General features: G+C 36.6%; 1 non-coding gene across 1 annotated transcript; it reads right to left on the bottom strand.

The window, feature by feature from the left end:
- Positions 1-600: 600 nt before the first annotated feature.
- On the bottom strand, positions 601-740 carry LOC141572584 (small nucleolar RNA SNORA48). The gene has a single exon (XR_012497907.1). It is a non-coding gene; the product is annotated as a small nucleolar RNA SNORA48 (small nucleolar RNA).
- Between the last annotated feature and the right edge of the window lie 20,964 nt (positions 741-21,704).

Genomic DNA, 21,704 nt, shown 5'->3' with positions numbered 1-21,704 from the left:
GTAGTTATATTAGCGGCCAATTGGCTAACCGGCCACAGCTGACGGCCAACCAGCCACAGCCGCCGGCCATCCACCACCTGAGCCAGCACCCCTCCACGTGAGGCCGAGAGCCTGTAAATTACTTTCTGGGGCTCTGTCCCCACAGCTACCTAAGACTGAAAAGAAATCTTTTTACTCCAATGGGAAAGTCGGCCAGGCCAGTGGTTCTCAAACTTCAGCGTGGTCAGAACCACTTGGAGGGCTTGTTCCAATACCGATTGCGGGGCCCAGCCCTGATGTCTGCAGTGGGACCAGAGAAGGGGCATTTCTTCTTTTTTAAATTTATTTTATTTTTGAAGTGTATTTGACATATAACATTATATGTCATAACATTATATTAGTTTCAGGTGTACTATGTAATGATTTGGTATTTGTATATATGGTGAAATAATCACCACAGTAAGTCTACTTAACATCTGTCTATGTACATAGTTATAAAAATTTCTAATAACTGAGAGCTTTTAGAATCTACTTTCTTAGCAACTTTCAAATATGCAATATTGTATCATTAATGTAGTCACAAACCATGCTGTACATTATAGCTCCATGACTTTTTTTTTTTAATGTGCCCCAGGCATGCAATATTCTGGCCACCAACGCAGGCATCAAGCTAGGCTGAAAAAAGGACTGTACTTTTTTTTGCCCCTGACTGATATAAGAGAAACACCAATCAGGTGTCTCTTTGCCCATTGCCAGGGGGTTCCCCATGACTTATTTATTTTATAACTGGAAGTTTGTACCTCTTGACCGCCTTTACCCATTTTATCCTGGCAAACACCAATTTGTTCTCTGTATCTGTGAGCTCTTGTGTTTAGATTCCACATATAAGTGAGATCATACAGTATTTGTCTTTCTCTGTCTGACATATTTCACTCAGCATAATGCCATCAAGGTCTATCCATGTTGTTGCAAATGGCAAAATTTCATTCTTTTTTATGGCCGAGTAATATTCCATATTGTGTGTGTGAGTGTGTGTGTGTGTGTGTGTATACATACCATATTTTCTTTATTCATTCTTCCATCAATGGACACAGATTGTTTCCATATCTTGGCTATTTTAAGTAATGTTGCAATGAACATTGGGGTATATATATGCCCTTAAATTAGTGTGTGTGTTTTTCTTTAGATAAACACCCACGAGTGGAATTGCTGGGTCATACGGTCGTTCTAGTTTTAATTTTTTTGAGGACCCTCCATAGTGGTTGCACCAATTTATATTCCCACCAACAGTGCACAAGTGGTCCCTTTTCTTCACAGCCTTACCAATATTTGTTATTTATTGTCTTTTATGATAATAGACATTCTAACAGGTGTGAGGTGAAATCTTTGTGATTTGTATTTCCCTGATGATTAGTGATCTCGAGCACCTTTTCATGTACCTGTTGGCCATCTGCATGTCTTCTTTGAGACAACGTCTATTCAGATCTGCTGCCCAATTTTAATCAGATTGCTTTTGCTATTGAGTTGTTTGAGTTTTTTAAAATATATTTTGCACATTAGCCTCTTATCAGAAGTACATGTTTCTTAAGTAATCCAGTTTGTGACAACAAACAAACCAACCACAAAGCTTTTGCTGATGGCAAATGTATGACTATACTAGCCATATACGTATATTTGCCAAATCTATTCCTCTTGGGGCACCATTTGCCTCTCAATCCATCAGGTAAGCTGACCGGTAAGCTGTCAGGCTGTCAACCTGTCAAGACTGGTGCCCCGCCTCCCCACCACAAGGATTATGGACACATGACCATATTCCCCGTGCCAACTGGTTGGTTTATGGGTAAGCCCGTGGCCCATACAGATTTCTTTTTGGGATAGGTTCATGGAAGTTAGGGGAGGAAAACTTTTCTTGTTTTTGTGTTTGCTGAGCTAGAAGGGTGTGAAGCTTGGGTCCATGGACAGCCACCTTTCCAGCTGCATGGTGAGGCTCTTCTCTGAAGAAGGAAGCTGGTCTACAACCAGAAGCAAAGTTGAGAGATGGAGAGAGATGAGCTTTGGTGACACTTCATAAGTGGTGGGTCCAGCTGTCATTTTGAATCCTCTATTTACCAGTTATGTGATAAAAATCCTTCTCATTTAAGCTGACTGGAGGTGGACTTTTGTCATTAGCCACTGAAAGAGTCCTAATTAATCCAGTGACCCAGTAGTTAAAGTATACACTTTGTTTCAGGAGACATTTATTAAACATCTTTTCTGGGCCTAAAGTCTACCACCCTAACCCCATGTTCTTAACATGACCAAAAAAAAAAAAAAAAAAAAAAAAAAATCATTAATTTGTGACTTGTTAAATTTTAAATCACTTAAGAATAGTGTACTCCCTTTCAGGAAAGTAAATGATATTTATTACAAGGGTAGAGAATATATAGCATTTGCTAGATTTCTTTGAGATGCCGCTGTAGAAATAAATGATGCTTCCTTGCTATTTTAATGTTCAATTAGAGAACTCTGCCCACTGAATTTGCTCCAAACAAGATTCTAGAGTTATGATTGGATTCACTGAGGACCATTTATTTCCATCCCAGGAGATGAACAAAAGGAGTCAGAGCTCTCACCCTGTTGTGTCCTCAGAACTTGGGTGTTTAACCCTCAGCACCAAGTGTGGGGCTGGGCTGAAGGTATCACTGTGGCAGAAGGCTGAAAACTGATGTAATATTTGAGTATTTCTTAGTGTTGGCTTGGAAAAGAGTGAGCCGAGAATTTTGATTGGTGTCCTGAAATTTCCATCTCATTGCTTAACAAATTTCAAAGTAAGCTCAGCACAGCAAAGGAACTCACTCCAGATTTTGGTAAGATTTTTGAAACACATGATAAAAATAATCAAATTCAGAGCATTGTTGCCTAAAATGGGCAGAGCACTAGCTCAGATGAATTAAAACTGTAATGACAGAACTTTTTACTGGAACACATGAAGAGGACGGATATTTTCAGTGTTTCTTATGACAGGAGAAGTGAAATTTTAAAAATAAAAACTCACAAGTCGAAAAGGTAAATAAACCCAAATAAGACCAAGAGCATAGAAAAATCTCATTTAAAGGAATTTTGAAAACTAATTTTGAATTTTAAAATTAATATAGGAGGAAAGTACTTTTGGGGAGTAGTAATTCCACTGGTGTAGAATTTCCCAGGAGGAAAATAAGTTTTTCTCTCAAATGGTCATGGATGGCATTTAATTTAGTCTGTTTGCAAATTTCTGAAATCCACCTCCCTTTCAAACTACTGTGAATTGAGGACTCGTCTCAATCTTGCAATTTCCTTGCACTTTTTCACTCTCTGGTAAAACGAACAGCTCTCATAAGCAATATTCAACACCACTGTTTTTGTTACAGCCTTTCTGATACACTTGCAAGTAACAGAAGAATCAGCCCTATATTTTTCCTACCTCTGCATGCAGAGGAATATAGCACAGGTACTGTGTTAACGATATCCATGCACAGGATTCAGATGAAAGACGAATTAAAGAACCTCTCAATCTGTGCTACTTACCAAGTGGTGGTTGCATGCCTGCTTTTTCCTCACCCACTTATCAAGTGCCTGCACTGCAGCTATGCAAGATTCCGGGGATACAGAGATGAAAAAAAAAGTCTTTTGCTCTTTAGTAGCCCACAGCCTACTGTACATCCAAATATGAAAGACAATAGTGTACAGGCTTATCACCACTGATTCTGAGTAAGTTAGGAATGCAGACTTTAGCTCTGAAACAAGGTAGTTAACTGACCTGGGGCACTCAAGACATTGGCCTAGTCCAAATTGTGATTTAACAAACTGAGTTAAGAATTAAGGCTATCTATGAAGTCTAGATGTTACTACCTAAGTACGCATGAGAGGATTTCAGAAAATACCTCCCAGGAAATCTTACAAGCAAAGGAATCCATACATGCTTGTTTATTTGGGATTTGGGGGCATTTTCCATTAGTTAATAACTCTATTGTTTTCTTTTTTTATTAGTTTCAGGTATACAAAAACAACCTAATAATTAGACATTTACACCCCTCACAAGTGATAACCCCCCAAGTCAACTACCTCTCTGGCATCGTACATCGCTCTTACAATACTATTGACTATATTCCTTATACTGCACTTTATATCCCGTGAATATATATATATATATATATATATATATATATATATACATATATATATGTATATTTATATTTATAGTTGACATTCAATATTACTCCACATCAGCTTCAGGTGTACAGCACAGTGGTCAGGCATCTACACAAGCTATGAAGTGATCCCCCTGATAAGTCCAGTGCCCATCAGGCACCCTACACAACATTATGGATTATATTCTCCATACTGTGTTTCACATGCCTGTGACTATTTTGTGACTATCAACTTGTGCTTCCTAATCCCTTCACTTTCTCCACCATCCCAACCTCCCTCCCATCTAGCAACCATCAATTTTTTCTCTGTAGTTCTGTATTTAGCTGTTTTGAACATATGCAAATCCTTTTCCCTGCCGCACTCCTTCTCTACATAACAGCAAATTATGTTCCTTTAGTTATTCATTCCTGTTATGAAAGCAGGTGCAAGGTGCCTTAGGTGTCTACAACTGAAGTCTTGCACAATCACCTTCCCCCCACAATGTACACCAAATACTGTCACATTGTCCAATTTGTCATTCCCATGCCTTTCGCCATTGTCTTTTAAGTCTGAGTACACCAAGACTTTGGTTGTCTAACATAACTGTATGTGTATCATTTCTTAAGAAGCCTTTTTCCAGTAAGAGGTGTGATTGTCTCATGAGATCTGTGCATGTACAATCCACAAAGATTTTCTCAGTACACATTTTTGGGCTTTGTACCAATTCACTCAGCCAGTTGTGAGTTGTAATCCCGCATGGCTAGATTAACAGCAGTTAGGTTCCTCACTACTCCCAGTGTCCAGCTACTAATAGTGTTATTCCTTCCTACAGCTTGTCATGCTTTCACAAAGTTTCTATTCATTTTCTGTTATCTTTTTATTCTTTCATTTCTCACTATCCTAATCTAGTTTGTGTATTTCTGTTTTCCATAGTTATAAAAGCAACAACAAGAGTTAAAATTTCAATGAGTAGGGCCAGCCCGGTGGCTCAGGCGGTTGGAGCTCTGTGCTTCTAACTCCGAAGGCTGCCGGTTTGATTCCCACATGGGCCAGTGGGCTCTCAACCACAAGGTTGCCAGTTCAACTCCTCGAGTCCTGCAAGGAATGGTGGGCTTTGCCCTCTGCAACTAAGATTGAACACAGCACCTTGAGTTGAGCTGCTGCTGAGCTCCCAGATGGCTCAGTTGGTTGGAGCGCATCCTCTCAACCACAAGGTTGCCAGTTTGATTCCTCGACTCCCGCAAGGGATGGTGGGCTCCGTCCCACTGCAACTAAGATTGAACACGACACCTTGAGCTGAGCTCCCAGATGGCTCAGTTGATTGGAGTGCGAGCTCTCAACCACAAGGTTGCCGTTTGGACTCCCGCAAGGGATGGTGGGCTGTCCCCCTGCAACTAGCAACGGCAACTGGACCTGGAGCTGAGCTGCGCCCTCCACGACTAAGATTGAAAGGACAACAACTTGACTTGGAAGAAAAAGTCCTGGAAGTACACACTGTTCCCCAATAAAGTCCTGTTCCCCTTCTCCAATAAAAAAAAAAATTCAATGAATAGGTAGTAGTACATCGTGGTTAGAATGAGGGTTCTGGTGTTACCAGAGAAAAGGGGGTTCTTGGTAAACGTCACGGGAAGGAATTACAGGACATAACCAAAATTAAGCTATGCCATCAAATCCAAGCAAGCCGAGAAAACAGAGAATTTATTAAAAGAAAGAAAGAAAATCATCCCCAAAATAATGGGCATGGGCAGGCCAGGAAAAAAGGCAACTGCACCGAAAAAGAAAGAAATGTAGGATTATATTCGAATGAGGGTGGAAAATATTTAGGGGTGGCATTACAGGCATTCCCAGGGTGAGTCTTTGCTGACCACTGCTTCTCATGGGGAGGTGAGATTCCCTTGTTTTTACTTGGCCCTTGCTGGAACTGTCGGGTGACATGGGATGGAGATTTCTCCCTGCCAGCAATGCTAATAGTGGTATAATTTATTACAATTAGCTGTAGCTACCTCTTTTCTTAAGAATGATATCATCTCCTCCTTCTTTTGTTTTCTGCACTTCCTCTTTCCCTTCTTCCCCACTCTCTCCCCTATGGCCCTGTGCCCTGTTCTTTCTGCCTACAGTAACACTGGCATTTGGTTAAAATCTTTGCTCTGACACTTATTTGCTCTCTAATCTTCATCAAATTTACCTAACCTTTCTAAATTGCAATTTTCTCTTCTGTAGTCCAACAATAGCCATAGCACCCGCCTATTGAGATTGTTGTATGGAATATCATATGAATATGAAACATTTAGCACAGGGCCTGGCACATCTTAAATGCTAAATACATGCTAGATATTCTTCAAAAAAAACACACACAACAGGGTCAAAATCAATAAACACAAAACTCTGATATGTAAAACAATGTAGCTTTTCTGACTGGGTTAATATTGTTCCTGCTGTTGAGGAGGCAAAAGTAAAATTTCCCATTACAGGTCAATGTCTCCTCCACTTTCAAACGGTATTGTTCAGATTATTTCCCCATTTATTTTTTTGTTAAATGGATAGTCTTGGAGGATTCCTCTCCCTGTCCCATCCCCTTTGATCACTCTCCTTTCTCCTTACCTGTTTCTGGTTGCTATTTGGGCACAGAGACATGACCTGCTGGTAGCAGGAGAGATTTCTTTCCTGAGAGAGATCTTTCTCTGCTGGTTCCCACTGACCCCTGATGTATAACTCATGCCACCTCTTCTTTGAGTGTCTGCTTCTGTCCTTCCTGCATCTGCTGTTGATGGCTTTGCGGCTGGTATAGCTTGTGATCTGTTTTCCAGTCAAGGAAAATGCAAGACGGTTGTCGCTCTTGGGAAAGTTCTCTATCATCCCAGCTGATGACTGAGCTCCCGCTTGATGTTTACTGACGCTGATGAACTTATGTGATCTAGCAGCATCGTATCCCTCTCCACTCCCCTTTGTGCCATTGTTTTTACTCTATTATACCTTGGCACAGTGGACCTGCAAGCCATTCTTTTATCAAAATTCCAAATGGAAAGTGAGATTCGAGCACTCTTTTTGCTTTTCCCATGACCTCAAACTATCTGGGGTATTTTTTTTTAATTTATTGGGGTGACAATTGTTAGTAAAATTACATAGATTTCAGGTGTACAATTCTGTATTACATCATCTATAAATCCCATTGTGTGTTCACCACCCAGAGTCAGTTCTCCTTCCATCACCATATATTTGATCCCCCTTACCCTCATCTCCCACCCCCCACCCCCCTTACCCTCTGGTAACCACTAAACTATTGTCTGTGTCTACTAGAAACTCATATCGGGGGTATTTTTATTGCACTTTACCCAAGGTTTCACTGTGGGAGGTTTGGAGGCTGAATTGAGGACTTCCCTTAATGACCTCTCTCTACCCTGTCTTCTTCTTTTCCCAGTGCCCAAAGGATTTTCTACTTTTCCTCTCTAGGTGATGGGAATGCCATAATTTCTTTCTTGCCTACTCTGTGGATTTTGTAAGACTGATCAAGCTGGCCATATTTGACTCTCTTGACATGTGAAGGGTATTAAATAACCTTTTTGAGAATATCATCCCCTAAACAAACAGACAAACAGACAAACAAACAAACAAACGTAGCTTTCAAGTCTTATCTGTTATTTTGTGCTATAATCCTGGTTTGGAGATCAAAACTGAGCAATACTTGTTTTTCTCACCAAAATGAATACTGTTGATTAGGGAGGGTAACACAGCATATGGGAAATGAAATTTACATCAGTTAGATATTTCAAAAATATCATTCTTATTATTTCTATTTGTTATAGAAAGGGATTATCACAAAGTGAAAAAACCATTACTTGTAATTCCATCTTCAAGAAATAATCATTGTTAATAATGTTTTCTAGACTGCGTGCTATTTCGGGGATTTAGAGCAAGATACCTTACTATCTGATCCTCAGTTTCTTCTTCTGTTAAGTGGGAATAACTCCTCCTTCTCCTCTTTTCACAGAAGATTGTTTTAATTCAAGATGGCATTTTTATCATAGAGGAAATAATTATATATAATTAGTTCTGATTCTATCCATTCCTATTGCAATACTCTATTCTAATTTATATATCTTTATAATACATTTTAATAGTTGGTAAAACATATTATACATCTTTTATTATCTTATTACACATCTTTTAAAGTAATTTCTGCCAAATATAATTTGTTCTTTCAAATAAACATTGGAATTATTGTGTTAACTTCTTAAACATTTCATTGGTAGTTTCATTAAAGTTGGTTTAATGTTTATGATTTTAAACATTCTAATAAACAGATTTATTTTCTGAAGTTCAGCAAAGTTTGATAATTTTCATCATATAAGGCGTTCCACATTTCTTACTAAGATGTTTCCTAGGCATTTTATGTTTCTGATGGCTGTATAAAATAAGGCTTTTTCTCTGTTAAATTTCTGAATTGATTACTGTTGGTCTATAGAAAAAAAAAATTGCTGACTTTTGTATATTTTGAAACTAGCTACCTTACTGACTTCTACTAGTGAATTTTCATTTGAATTACTTAGGTTTTCCACTTAGAGATGTGTCATTTGAAAACAGAGATTAATTCGTCCCTATATTTCTAAAATTTATCATTTAAAAATTTTTTTCTGTCCTTTATTGCACTTGCTAGAACTTCCAGAAAAGTGCTAAATAATAATGAGCACACTGCTCTTGTTCCTGAATTTAATGGGAATAAGCTTTAGTGTTTCATCATTAACTATAATATTGGCTATTTAGAAGCAATAACTATTTTCTAATAGATTAAGGAGGCTTCTAGTATCAGCAAGTTTTTATGTTTTAATTATTTTTTAATCTTTGCATTTATTAAAATAATTTGTTTTTAATCTTCTGAGGTATTGAAGTCACTAATTAATTGACTGGTATATTATAACATGTTATTAGATTAACGTGTTATTTATATTAATAGAGAGATTAGTTTGTGATTTTCTTTTTTGTGCTTTATTTGTTAGACTTTGGAATTAGAGTATTGCTGGTTTGGGAAAATGAATTGGGAAGAGTGCCATCTTTTTCTATGCTTTGGAACAGTTTAAACTGTATGTGAATTATCTTTCCTTAAAGCTCTGCTAGAACTTACTAGTAAAATTGTCTAGACGTGGTACAGTGTTTGTGTACTTATTCTCTAGGCAAAAATTTTCATTTCTTCCATTGTGATTGGTATCCAGATGGACTACTTTCTCAAGTAATTTCTAGAAGTTTGTGTGTTTTTAGAAAATCATGTGTTTCATCCTTATTTTCAGAATTTTTAGCTTAGCGTGGTGCATTTAAATTTATTATACCATTATAAAGTGCTCCTATATCTGTGAATAAAACCTACTTCTCACTTTTAATGATTTGAATGTTTTCTGCTTAAATTTGTAAGATGTTTATCCATTTTATTGATACTTTCAAAGAAATTAGCTCCAGGATTTTTTCGAATCTATTGTTTTATTTATTTATTTGTTTGTTTATTTATTTTTATAAGAGTTTATTTGAACCAAATTGATGACACATGCTGGCGAACAAGATCCCAAATGCTCCACCTGTTTTTATTTTCTAATAATTTCCATGTTTGTATTAATTCATTTCTCCTCATCTCTCACACTTTTCTTTTTTTGACACTTTTCAAATTTTTATTTTCCATTTTTTAAAATTAAAATACTCAAGGCTATAAGAGTTCTTCTGAATATAATTTTCCTCATTATATCAATATTGATTTGTCGGTTTTGTGGTTTTTATAGTTTTAATGTTTTGTAACTGCATTTTTAAACTTTTGTAAAAATTTTATTATTTACAAAAAGCACATATCTGAAGTGTACTATTTGATGTTTTTTTATTGAAGTAAAATTTATGTACAGTGGAATGCGTATATCTTAATTGTACAATTTGATGAGTTTTGACAAATCTGTGTAAGCAACACACCAAGCAAGATACATAAGTTCTCACTCCTTAGGCCCCTTTCTACTGAGTTCTCCCACTCTGGAAAACCACGTCTATGATTTTTATCATCATTGAGTCATTTTGTCAATTCTTGAACTTCATATAAATGAAATCATACAGTATGTGTTCCTTTGTGTCTGACTTCCCCCCCCCCCAGTGTAATGATTTTTATTTTTATTTAATTAATTTACTTTTGAGAATTTTTATAATAGTTTATTGGAGCCAAACTGATAACAATTGTCAGAAAGCAAGATCTCAAATGTTCCCCAGCACAGTGACTTTTAGATTAATCTATATTGTTGCTTGTATTTGCAGTTCATTTTTTTAAAAAAGTTCTGAGTTTTAAATTGCTGTTTTTAAAAACTTCCATTGTATGATTATGCCACAACTTGTTTATCCTATTCTTTGTGGATGGAGTTTTGGGGTGTTTCCAGTTTTCGGCTATTATGAATATGAATAAAGCTGCTTTGACAATCCCATGAGTCTTTTTGTGGACATGTTTTCATTTCTTTTGGGTAAATACTTAGAGGAATTGCTGGGGAAAGGGGCAGATATAGGCTTAGTTTTTATAAGAAATTCCCAAACTGTTTTTCTAGTCATAGTACCATTATATACTCCATCCGAAAATGCATGAGGCTCCAGTTGTTCCACATCAACAATTGTTATTGTCAGTCTTTCTATTTTATTGCGTATAAAGTAGGATGTCATTGTGATTTTAATTTGTACTTCTCTGATGGCTAGTGATATTGAGCATCATTGTGTGCTTATTGGCCATTCACGTAACATTTTTTGTGAAGTATCTGTTAAGCCTTTAACCTACTTTTCAATTGGGTTGTCTTTTTTGTTATTTAGTTGTAGGAGTTCTTTATGTACTCTGTAAGTTCTTTGTTAGATTTATGTATTGTAAATATTTTCTTCTAGTCTGTGGTCTACCTTTTTTTACAGTGTTTTTTGAAGAATAGAAGATTTTAATTTTAATGAAGTCCATTATAATAACTTTTTTTATGGTTATTGCTTTTTGTTTTTCATTTAAGAAATCTTTACTTATCTGGACATTGCAAATATATTGTATGTTTTCTTCTAAAAGCTTTACAGTTTTAGCTTTTTGTTTGATCCTATCATTATCCCAAATTACCTTTTGGGCTGAAGCAGAAGTAACGGTTCATTTTTTTCCCCATTGGGTATCCAGCTGTTCCAGCACCATTTGTAGAAAAGGGTATCCACTTCCTATTTAACTATCTTGGTGCCTTTGTTGGAAATCAGTTGATTGTATTTTGTAGGTCTATTTCTGGACTTTTATCTGCTTCTGTAATTGCAGTTTTGATATTCTCTTTGATCTATGAATTACTTAGGAATGTACTGTCATCTTTAATAACAACTCTAACTTATGACCCAGGAAACCATTATGTTAGGGCCACATCAAGACTGATGTTGAATGGTTAAGACCATGAGCAAGAATATCCATACTCTAAAGCAGTAGTTCTCAAACCTAGAAGTATATAGGGAAGAAACAACAGATTTTGGGATCCCACCCCAGTTTCAGTGTGAAAATGGGAATTTCTGTTTTTAAAAAGCTCTCCAGGTGATTCTGAGACATCCAGTCAATTTGAAAACCATTGCCCTAAGCATCACCTCTTACAGCAAAGAACAGACTTACTAGTTACACTTTGAGATCTCAATGGGTTTACCGTGTTTCATTATTTCTTTGTACAGACTAGATGTTCAAAAAAGGAAAACAGAAAATTAGCCTGTTATTTCTTCAGGCATTGAAATGAACATGACCTCAGGTCATCTTTGAATGACCTTCTATTTAATTTGGGAGAATAAAATGTTTATTATTATTGTGGTATATTTAAGATATTTTGTATGTTATGCAACTACTGGATTCTGGATGACTGTTTTGCTGTTCACATACAGTTACTTGAAGTTTCAGGGAAGAATCTTTGGGTCCATGGAGGCAAGTGCCTTATTTATTCCAGGTTTAATAGATCAGGAAAGCTCTAAGAAAGCCAAGAGATCTGTCAAATAAGTGCACTGCAGTTCAGGACCAGAGAGAAAGACCTGGAAGATAATGACTTTTGCAGGGACTAATGATCTCAATGTATTGGTGAGAATATTTTTAAACATTAGTTTCTCAGTAGATAACTATATTTTAAAACTACCATCTTCTCTTACATGGGTGATTTTCAACTGGGGATGATTTTGTGTTCTAGGGAACACTTGATATTATATAGAGGCAGTTTTTATTGTTACAATAGGGAGAGGCGCTACTTGCATCTAGAGAATAGAGACCAAGAATGCTGCTACACACTCTACAACACACAGGCAGCTCTCCACAAAAAAGAATTATGCAGTCCAATCAAAGAAACTAAGAATTGTTCTTTGAAAAGATATACAAAAGAGAAATCTTTAGCCAGACTCATCAAGAAAAGAAAGAGAGAGAGAGAGCGAGAGAGCCCAAATAAATAAAATCAGAAATGAAAGAAGATGAGTGAAAACCAGTACCACAAAAATACAAAGGATTGTAAGAGAATACTATGAATAATTACACACAAACAAATTGGACAACTTAGAAGAAATAGACAAATTCCTAGAAACAAAATTTTCCAAGACTGAATCAGAAAGAAACAGAAAATCTGAACAGACCAATTACTAGAAACAAAATTGAATCAATAGTAAAAAAGCTCCAAATAAACAAAAGACCAGGACCATATGTCTTCACAGGTGAATTCTACCAAGCATTCAAAGAAAAATTAATACCTATCTTTCTCAAATTATTCCAAAAACTTGAAAAGGAGGGAAATCTCCCAAATTCATTCTATGAGGTTGGCATTACCCTGATACCAAAACCAGACAAATATATTACAAGAAAAAAAAAAAAAAAGAAAGAAAAGAAAGAAAGAAAAAAAGAAAATTACAGGCCAATATCCCTGATGAATATAGATGCAAAAATCCTCAACAAAATATTAGGAAAACAAATTCAGAAATACATTAAAAAGACCATACACCATGATCAAGTGGGATTTATTTCCAGGATGCAACATTGGTTCAATATCCACAAATCAATTATGTGATACACCACATAAACAAAATGAAGAATAAAAATCATATGATCATGTCAGCAAATGCAGAAAAAGTATTTTACAAAATCAACATCCATTTATGATAAAATTTTCAAAAAAGTGAGTATAGAAGGAACATAAGATAATAAAGGCTATATATGACTAACTGACAGTTAATATCATATTCAACGGTGAAAAGCTGAAAACTTTTCCTCTAAGGTCAGTAACAAGGTAAAGATACCCACTATCACCACTTCTATTCAACATAGTACTGGAAGTTTTATCCACAGTAGTCAGACAAGATAAAGGAATAAAAGGCATCCAAGTTGGAGAAGAACTAAAACTGTCACTATTTGCAGATGACATACTATATATAAAAAAGCCTAACAACTCCATCAAGGACTATTAGACCCAATAAATGAATTCAGTAAAGTAGAAGGATACAAGATTAATATTCAGAAACATGTTGCATTTCTATACACAAATAATAAACTAGCAGAAAGAGAAATTAAAACAATTCCATTTACAACTGCAACAAAAAAGAATATAATACCTAGAAATACATTTAACCAAGGAAGTAAAAGACCTTTACTCTGAAAACTATGACATTGAAAGAAATTGAAGAAGACACAAATAAATGGAAGGATACACTTTGCTTATGGAATGGAAGAATTAATATCATTAAAATGTCTATACTACCCAAAGGAATCTGCAGATTCAGTGCAATCCCTATCAAAACACCAATGGCATTTTTCACAGAACTAGAACAAATAATCCTAAAATTTATACGGAATCACAAAAGACTTCCTATCTCCATCCTTCTCTTCACTATGTTCTGGGTAATTTCTTCAGATGTATCTTCCATTTTATTACAGTAGTCCCCCCCACCCCCCTTAATCCACAGTTTTGCTTTCTGCAGTTTCAGTTAACTGTGATCAACTGAAAATATTATGTGGAAAATTCCATAAATAAACAGTTTGTAAGTTTTAATTTGTGCACCATTCTGAGTAGAGTGATAAAATTTCACATCCCACGATCCTACCCACGCTGTGAATCATCTCATTCTCCAGTGTATCCATGCCGTATACACCACCTTCTCATTAATCACGTAGTAGCTACTTCAGTTATCAGTCTGACTTTTGAGGTATTGCAGTGCTTCTGTTCAAGTCATCCTCATTTTATTTAATAATGACCCCAAAATGCAGGATTAGTGATGCTGGCAATTAGATATGCCAAATAGAAGCCATAAAGTGCTTCCTTTAAGTGAAAATACGCAAGTTCTGAATAAGGCTTTTTATTATAACATCACAAGAAGGGTGAGTATAGTACAATAAGATATTTTGAGAGAGACCACATTCACATAACTTATTACAGTATATTGTTATAATTGTTCTATTTTATAATTAGTTGTTAATCTCTTACAGTTCTTAAATTATAAGTTAAACTTTATCATAGGTATGTATATATTGAAAAAACAGGATGTCATAAAAATGGCAGCGGGAGGTGAGCTTCTTGAAATCTCCCCTAAATTTACAACAAATTGAACAACTATAACTTCACAAAGGACTCCCTGTGCAGAAGATAGGCAAGACTAAGAGGTACACTACTGAAATCACCTAAAACAAAAGGTGGGCAAAGGCATGAGTGGGGGAGGAGGGAAGGGAGAAGTGTGGTGATGGGGCCATGCAGGCACAGGACGCAGACCTAGCTCAGTGCTCCGAGCTCGCTGCATCCTGGAACTACTGCAGCTGTAGTAGAGCAAAGAACTTGGACTGCTAGTGCTCCATTTGAGGCACACAGGGCTGAGGGGACAGCATATAACATGGCTGAACCCAATGCTCACGGCAGAAACCTCGGAGAAAAGACTAAGGGAAGAAGGCTGAAAACGGTGGTTTAAGCACTCACTGCTGAGAGGAGAACAGAAGCCTTAGGCACTGAGACTAGCCAGCCCCTCCCTACCCTTCCAGAGCTTGCCCTGCTCCCACCCACCCAGTGCTAGAAGCAGAACAATAGCAGAGTCTGATCAAAACAACAGAATATTTGCAGCTCTGAGAACTGTGGTCCAGAGACACAGACTTGAAGCCCAACTAGTTCCGGCAAAGGAGAGGGAGCTGTGGAAGCAGAACTGGCTGTGGCGGTGGTAGCCACCATTGCTCTGGGCCACTTCTCACAACCCAGGTGGGACTCTCCTGGTCCCACCTATCTGGGCAGATCCCTGCCGGAGTAAACAGAGCTGCTAAAACACATGGGCTCTGAATCTGGTGCAGGAAGAGCTTTGGAACTTCAGAAGCTCTCCTCATCCCCACATGAAGGCGATGCCCTATGACCCAGGCGAACTGTTCACAGAGGAGAAGCCCGCCTTCTAAGGAATCACCCCATTGTGTGAGAAGCTGGAATAGTGCAGAGAAAACATAACACTACAGCATGAGAGAGAAAAAAAGGTTGAAGTCGGAGAGAAAATAAAACATTCTACAAACACGTACTGGAAAACAAAAGGAAGACCTCTTCCTATCAACCTGTTGCAGAACCCACTCCTGTAGATGTCCAGGAAGAGAAATGATAAATCATTAATTTCCATGAATAACCAAGGCAAGAAGAGAGCTCAGAAAGAAAACGAAAGTCTCCAGAAAATGAACTTAAAGACATGGAAATATGTGACTTAAATGACAGAGAATTCAAGATTGCAGTTCTGAAAAAACTCAACGAGATGCAAGAAAACACAGAAAGGTCAGTTTAATGAACTCAGAAACACAACCAAAGAACAACATGAACATTTTACCAAAGAGATTGAAATTTTAAAAAAGAATCAAATAGAATTTCTGGAGATTAAGAACTCAATAGAAGAAATGAAGAATGAAATAGCCAGCTTAGGTAGCAGAGTTGACCAGATGGAGGAAAGAATCGGTGACATCAACAATAGAAATCTGGAAATGACACAGATGGAAGAAGAAAAAGACTTGAGACTTAAAAGAGTGGAAGAACTCTACAAGAACTTTCTGACTCCATCAGAAAGAGCAATATAAGAATAATGGGCATACCAGAAAGAGAAGAAAGGGAGTAGGGAACAGAGAGTATACTAAAACAAATAGTCGATGAGAACTTCCCAAACTTGTAGAAAGAACTGGATCTTTGAATCCAAGAAGCAAATAGAACACCTAATTACCTCAATCCCAACAGGCCTTCTCCAAAGCACATTTTATTGAAGCTGTCAAAAATCAATGACAAAGAAAGAATCCTCAAGGCAGCCAGGGAAAAGAAGACCGTAACCTACAAAGGAAAGCCCATTAGATTATCATCAGATTTCTCAGCAGAAACTCTACAAGCCAGGAGGGAGTGGAACCAAATATTCAAACTATTGAAAGAGAGAAATCATGAGCCAAGAATAATATACCCAGCAAAGATATCCTTTAGATGTGAAGGAGGAATAAACCTTTCCAGAGATACAGAAGCTGAGGGAATTTCTAACACACGACCTGCACTACCAGAAGCTGAAAGAGGCCATTTGACCAGCATCAATAGGAATAATTTGTGACAAACAAAACAGAAAATGGGTGAGAAAAAAGGCCTGAACTGGAATAGGGGAATGGAGAAAGTAAGCATGCTGAATAAAATGGAATACTCTAAATATCAAACTTTCTTTTACATAAACTTAATGGTAACCACTCAAACAAAATCCAGAACTGAAATATATAACACAATTAAAAAAGACACAGAGAGAAAAATCATGGAATACCACCACACAGAAATAATAGACAACAGCAAAAAGGCAAAGAAACAATGGAGACACAGCCTTACCAGAAAACTAAAGCTAGAATGATAGGAAATCCTCATATATCAATAATCACCCTAAATGTAAATGGACTGAACTCACCATTAAAAAAGCACAGAGTAGCATATTTGATTAAAAAACTAAACCCAATCACATGCTGCCTCCAAGAGACTCATCTCAGCTACAAGGACAAACATAGACTCAAAGTGAAAGGTGGAAATTGACACTCCAAGCAAATGGTATCCAGAGAAAATCAGGTGTAGCCATACTGATATCAGATGAAACAGACTTCAGGATAAAAAAGGTAACAAGAGACAAAGATGGACATTTCATAATGGTAAAGGGGACTATACAACAAGAAGACATAACAGTCATCAATATTTATGCCCCCAATCAGGGAGCACCGAAATATACCAAGCAACTACTAATAGAACTAAAGGGAGAAATTGAACAAAACACAATTATAGCAGGGGACCTAAATACATCCTTGATAGCTATGGATAGATCATCCAAACAGAAAATAAATAACAAGCAGCAGCCCTAAATGACACAATAAATGAACTGGACATAATTGACATTTATAGAGCACTGCATCCTAAACATCAGACTATACATTTTTTTCTAGTGTATATGGATCATTCTCAAGGATAGACCATATATTGGGACATGAAATCAGCCTCAGCAATTTAAGAAGATTGAAGCATATTCTCTGATCACAAGGATTTGAAATTGGAGATCAAGTGCAAAAAGAAAGCAGGGAAAACCACAAATATGTGGCGATTAAACAACATACTTTTAAAGAACGACTGGGTCAAAGAAGAAATCAGAGGAGAGATCAAAAGATACGTAGAAACAAATGAGAATGAAAATACATTATACCAAAATTTTGGGATGCAGGGAGAGAAGTCTTAATACGGAAATTTATTTCATTATAAGCCTATATCAAGAATAAAGAAATATCGCAAAGAAATAACCTCACGTTACACCTTAAAGAATTAGAAAAAGAAGAACAAATGAAACCCAAGGTCAGCAGAAGAAAGGAAATAATAAAAATCAGAGCAGAACTAAATGAAACAGAGACAAAAAATAATAGAAAAAATTAATGTGACAAAGAGCTGGTTCTTGGAAAAGATTAACAAAATTGACAAACCCTTGGCTAGACTCACTAAGATAAAAAAGAGAGAAGACACTAATAAACAAAATCAGAAATGAAAGAGGGGAAGTTATCACGGATACCACAGATATACAAAGGATCATCCAAGAATACTATGAAGGATTATATGCCACCAAATTCAATAATCTAGAAGAAATGGACAAGTTCTTAGAAATATATAGCCTTCCTAGGCTGAACCATGAAGAAGTAGAAAATTTAATCAGAATGATCACCAATAACGAAATTGAATCAGTCATCCAAAACCTTCTCAAAAGCAAAAGTCCGGGACCAGACAGTTTCACTAGTGAATTTTACCAAACTTTCACAGAGGATCTAATACCTGTCCTACTCAAACTGTTCCAAAAAACTGAAGAAGACACAATACTCCCTAACTCATTTTATGAGGCCAACATTACCCTGATACCAAAACCTGGTGGGGATAACACAAAAAGAGAAAACTACAGACCAATTTCTCTGATGAATACAGATGCAAAAATCCTAAACAAAATTCTAGCAAATCGAACGCAACAATACATTAAAAAGATTATTCATCACGACCAAGTGGGGTTCATCCCTGGGGCACAAGGATGGTTCAAAATTGACAAACCTTTGGCTAGACTCACTAAGATAAAAAGAGAAAAGGCATTAATAAACAAAATCAGAAATGAAAAAGGGGAAGCTATCACGGATGCCACAGAAATACAAAGGATCATCCAAGAATACTATGAAGGACTATATACCACCAAATTCAATAATCTAGAAGAAATGGGCAAGTTCTTAGAAACATACAGCCTTTCAAGGCTGAACCATGAAGAATTGGAAACAGACCGATCACCAATAACGAAATTGAATCAGTCATCCAAAACCTTCCCAAAAGCAAAAGTCCGGGACCAGATGGCTTCACTAGTGAATTCTACCAAACCTTCAAAGAGGATCTAATAAATCATGCTCAAACTCTTCCAAAAAATTGACAAGAGACAATACTACTTCACTCATTTTACGAGGCCAACATTACTCTGATACCAAAACATGGTAAGGACAACACAAAAAAAGAAAACTACAGACCGATATCTCTGATGAATACAGATGCAAAAATCCTAAACAAAATTCTAGCAAATCGAATGCAACAACGAATTAAAAAGATTATTCATCACGACCAAGTGAGGTTCATCCCCGGGGCACAAGGATGGTTCAACATCCACAAATCCATCAATGTGATACATCACATAAACAAGATAAAGGACAAAAATCATATGATTATATCAACTGATGCAGAGAAAGCATTTGACAAGGTACAACATCCATTTATGATTAAAACACTTGATAAAATAGGTATAGAAGGAAAACACCTTAATATAATAAAGGCCATATATAACAAATCCTCAGCTAATCTCATAATTAAGGGTGAAAAACTGAAGCCCTTTGCTCTCCGTTCAGGAACATGACAGAGCTGTCCCCTATCACCTCTGCTTTTCAACATAGTGTTGGAAGTCCTTGCTAGAGCAATCAGGCAAGAGAAAAAAATAAAAGACATCCAACTGGGAATGAAGAAGTTCAATTGTCACTCTTTGCAGATAACATGACGCTATATATAGAAAACCCTAAAGACTCCACCAGAAAGCTGTTAGAAACAATCAACGAATACAGTAAAGTTGCTGACTACAAAATCAACGTTCAAAAGTCCATTGCATTCCTATATACTAACAGTGAAATCTCAGAAAAAGAAATGAAAAAAAAGCAATTCCTTTTGCAATTGCAACAAAAAGAGTAAGGTACCTAGGAATAAACTTAACTAAGGATGTGAAAGATCTATATGCTGAAAACTATAAGACATATTTAAAAGAAATTGAAGAAGACACAAAGAAATGGAAAGACATTCCATGCTCATGGGTTGGAAGAATCAACATAGTTAATGTGGCCATATTACCAAAAGAAATATACAGATTTAATGCAATCCCCATCAAAATCACAATGGCAGTTTTTAAAGAAATAGAAAAAAACGTCATCAGATTTGTATGGAACCATAAAGACCTCGAATAGCCAAAGCAATCCTAAGAAAAAAGAACAATACTGGAGGTATCACTCTCCCTGACTTTAGCTTGTACTACAGGGCAACAATATTCAAAACAGCATGGTATTGGCAGAAAAACAGACACATAGACCAATGGAATAGAATTGAGAACCCAGAAATAAAACCACATAAATATGGACAGATAATTTTTGACAAAGAAGCTAAAAACATACAATGGAGGAAAGACAGCCTCTTCAATAAATGGTGCTGGGAGAATTGGATAGCCACGTGCAAAAGAATGAAACTGGACTGCTCTCTGTCATCATGTACCAAAATTAATTCAAAGTGGATCAAAGACCTAAGCATAAGACCTGAAACAGTAAACTGCCTAGAAGAAAACATAGTACTAAACTTATGGACCTTGGGTTCAAAGAGCATTTTATGAATTTGACTCCAAAGGCAAGGAAAGTAAAAGCTAAAATAAATGAATGGAACTATATCAAACTTAAAAGCTTCTGCATAGCAAAAGAAACCTTTGACAAAATAAAGAGACAACTAACTGAATGGGAGAAGATTTTTGCAAACAGTGCCTCCGATAAGGGGCTAATGTCCAAAATATACGAAGAACTCCTGCAACTCAACAACAAAAAAAACAAACAACCCAATTGAAAAATGGGCAGAGGACCTGAAGAGACATTTCTCCAAAGAGGTTATACAAATGGCAAATAGACATATGAGAAATGCTCAACATAAGTCATCATCACAGAAATGCAAATAAAAATCACAATGAGATATCACCTCACCTCAGTTAGAATGGCTATCATCAAGAAGACAAATAGTAACAAGGGTTGGAGAGTCTGTGGAGAAAAAGGAACCCTCATATACTGTTGGTGGGAATGCAGACTGGTGCAGCTGCTATGGAAGGCAGTGTGGAGGTTCCTCATAAAATTATGAATAGAATTACCACATGACCCAGAAATCCCTCTCCTGGGTATCTACCCAAAAAATGTGAAAACATTTATCCACAAAGACACGTGTGCTCCAATGTTCATTGCAGCTTTATTTACGGTGGCCAAGACATGGAAACAACCAAAATGTCCTTCGATAGATGAATGGATAAAGAAGTTGTGGTATATATACACAATGGAATACTATTTGGCGGTAAGGAAAGATGAAATAGGACCATTTGTGACAACGTGGATGGATCTTGAGATTATAATGCTAAGTGAAATAAGTCAGACAGAAAAAGCAGAGAACCATATGATTTCACTGATATGTGGTATGTAAACCAAAAACAACAGAACAAGACAAACAAATGAGAAACAAAATCTCATAGACACAGACAATAGTTTAGTGGTTACCAGAGGGTAAGTGTGGAGGGGGATGGGAGATGAAGGTAAAAGGGACCAAATACATGGTGATGGAAGGAGAACTGACTGTGGGTGGTGAACACACAATGGGATTTATAGATGATGTAATACAGAATTGTACACCTGAAATCTATGTAACTTGACTAACAATTGTCACCCCAATAAACTTTAATTAGAAAGAAAACAGAAAAAAAACAGTACGTACAGAATGTAGTACTATGGGGTTTCAGGCATCCGCTAGGGGTCTTGGAAT

The sequence above is a fragment of the Rhinolophus sinicus genome, linkage group LG06 (assembly GCF_036562045.2).
Source record: "Rhinolophus sinicus isolate RSC01 linkage group LG06, ASM3656204v1, whole genome shotgun sequence".
Classification (NCBI taxonomy): Eukaryota; Metazoa; Chordata; class Mammalia; order Chiroptera; family Rhinolophidae; genus Rhinolophus; species Rhinolophus sinicus.
The sequence above is the reverse complement of the archived record's forward strand: the minus strand, read 5'-3'. Positions and strand labels throughout refer to the sequence as shown.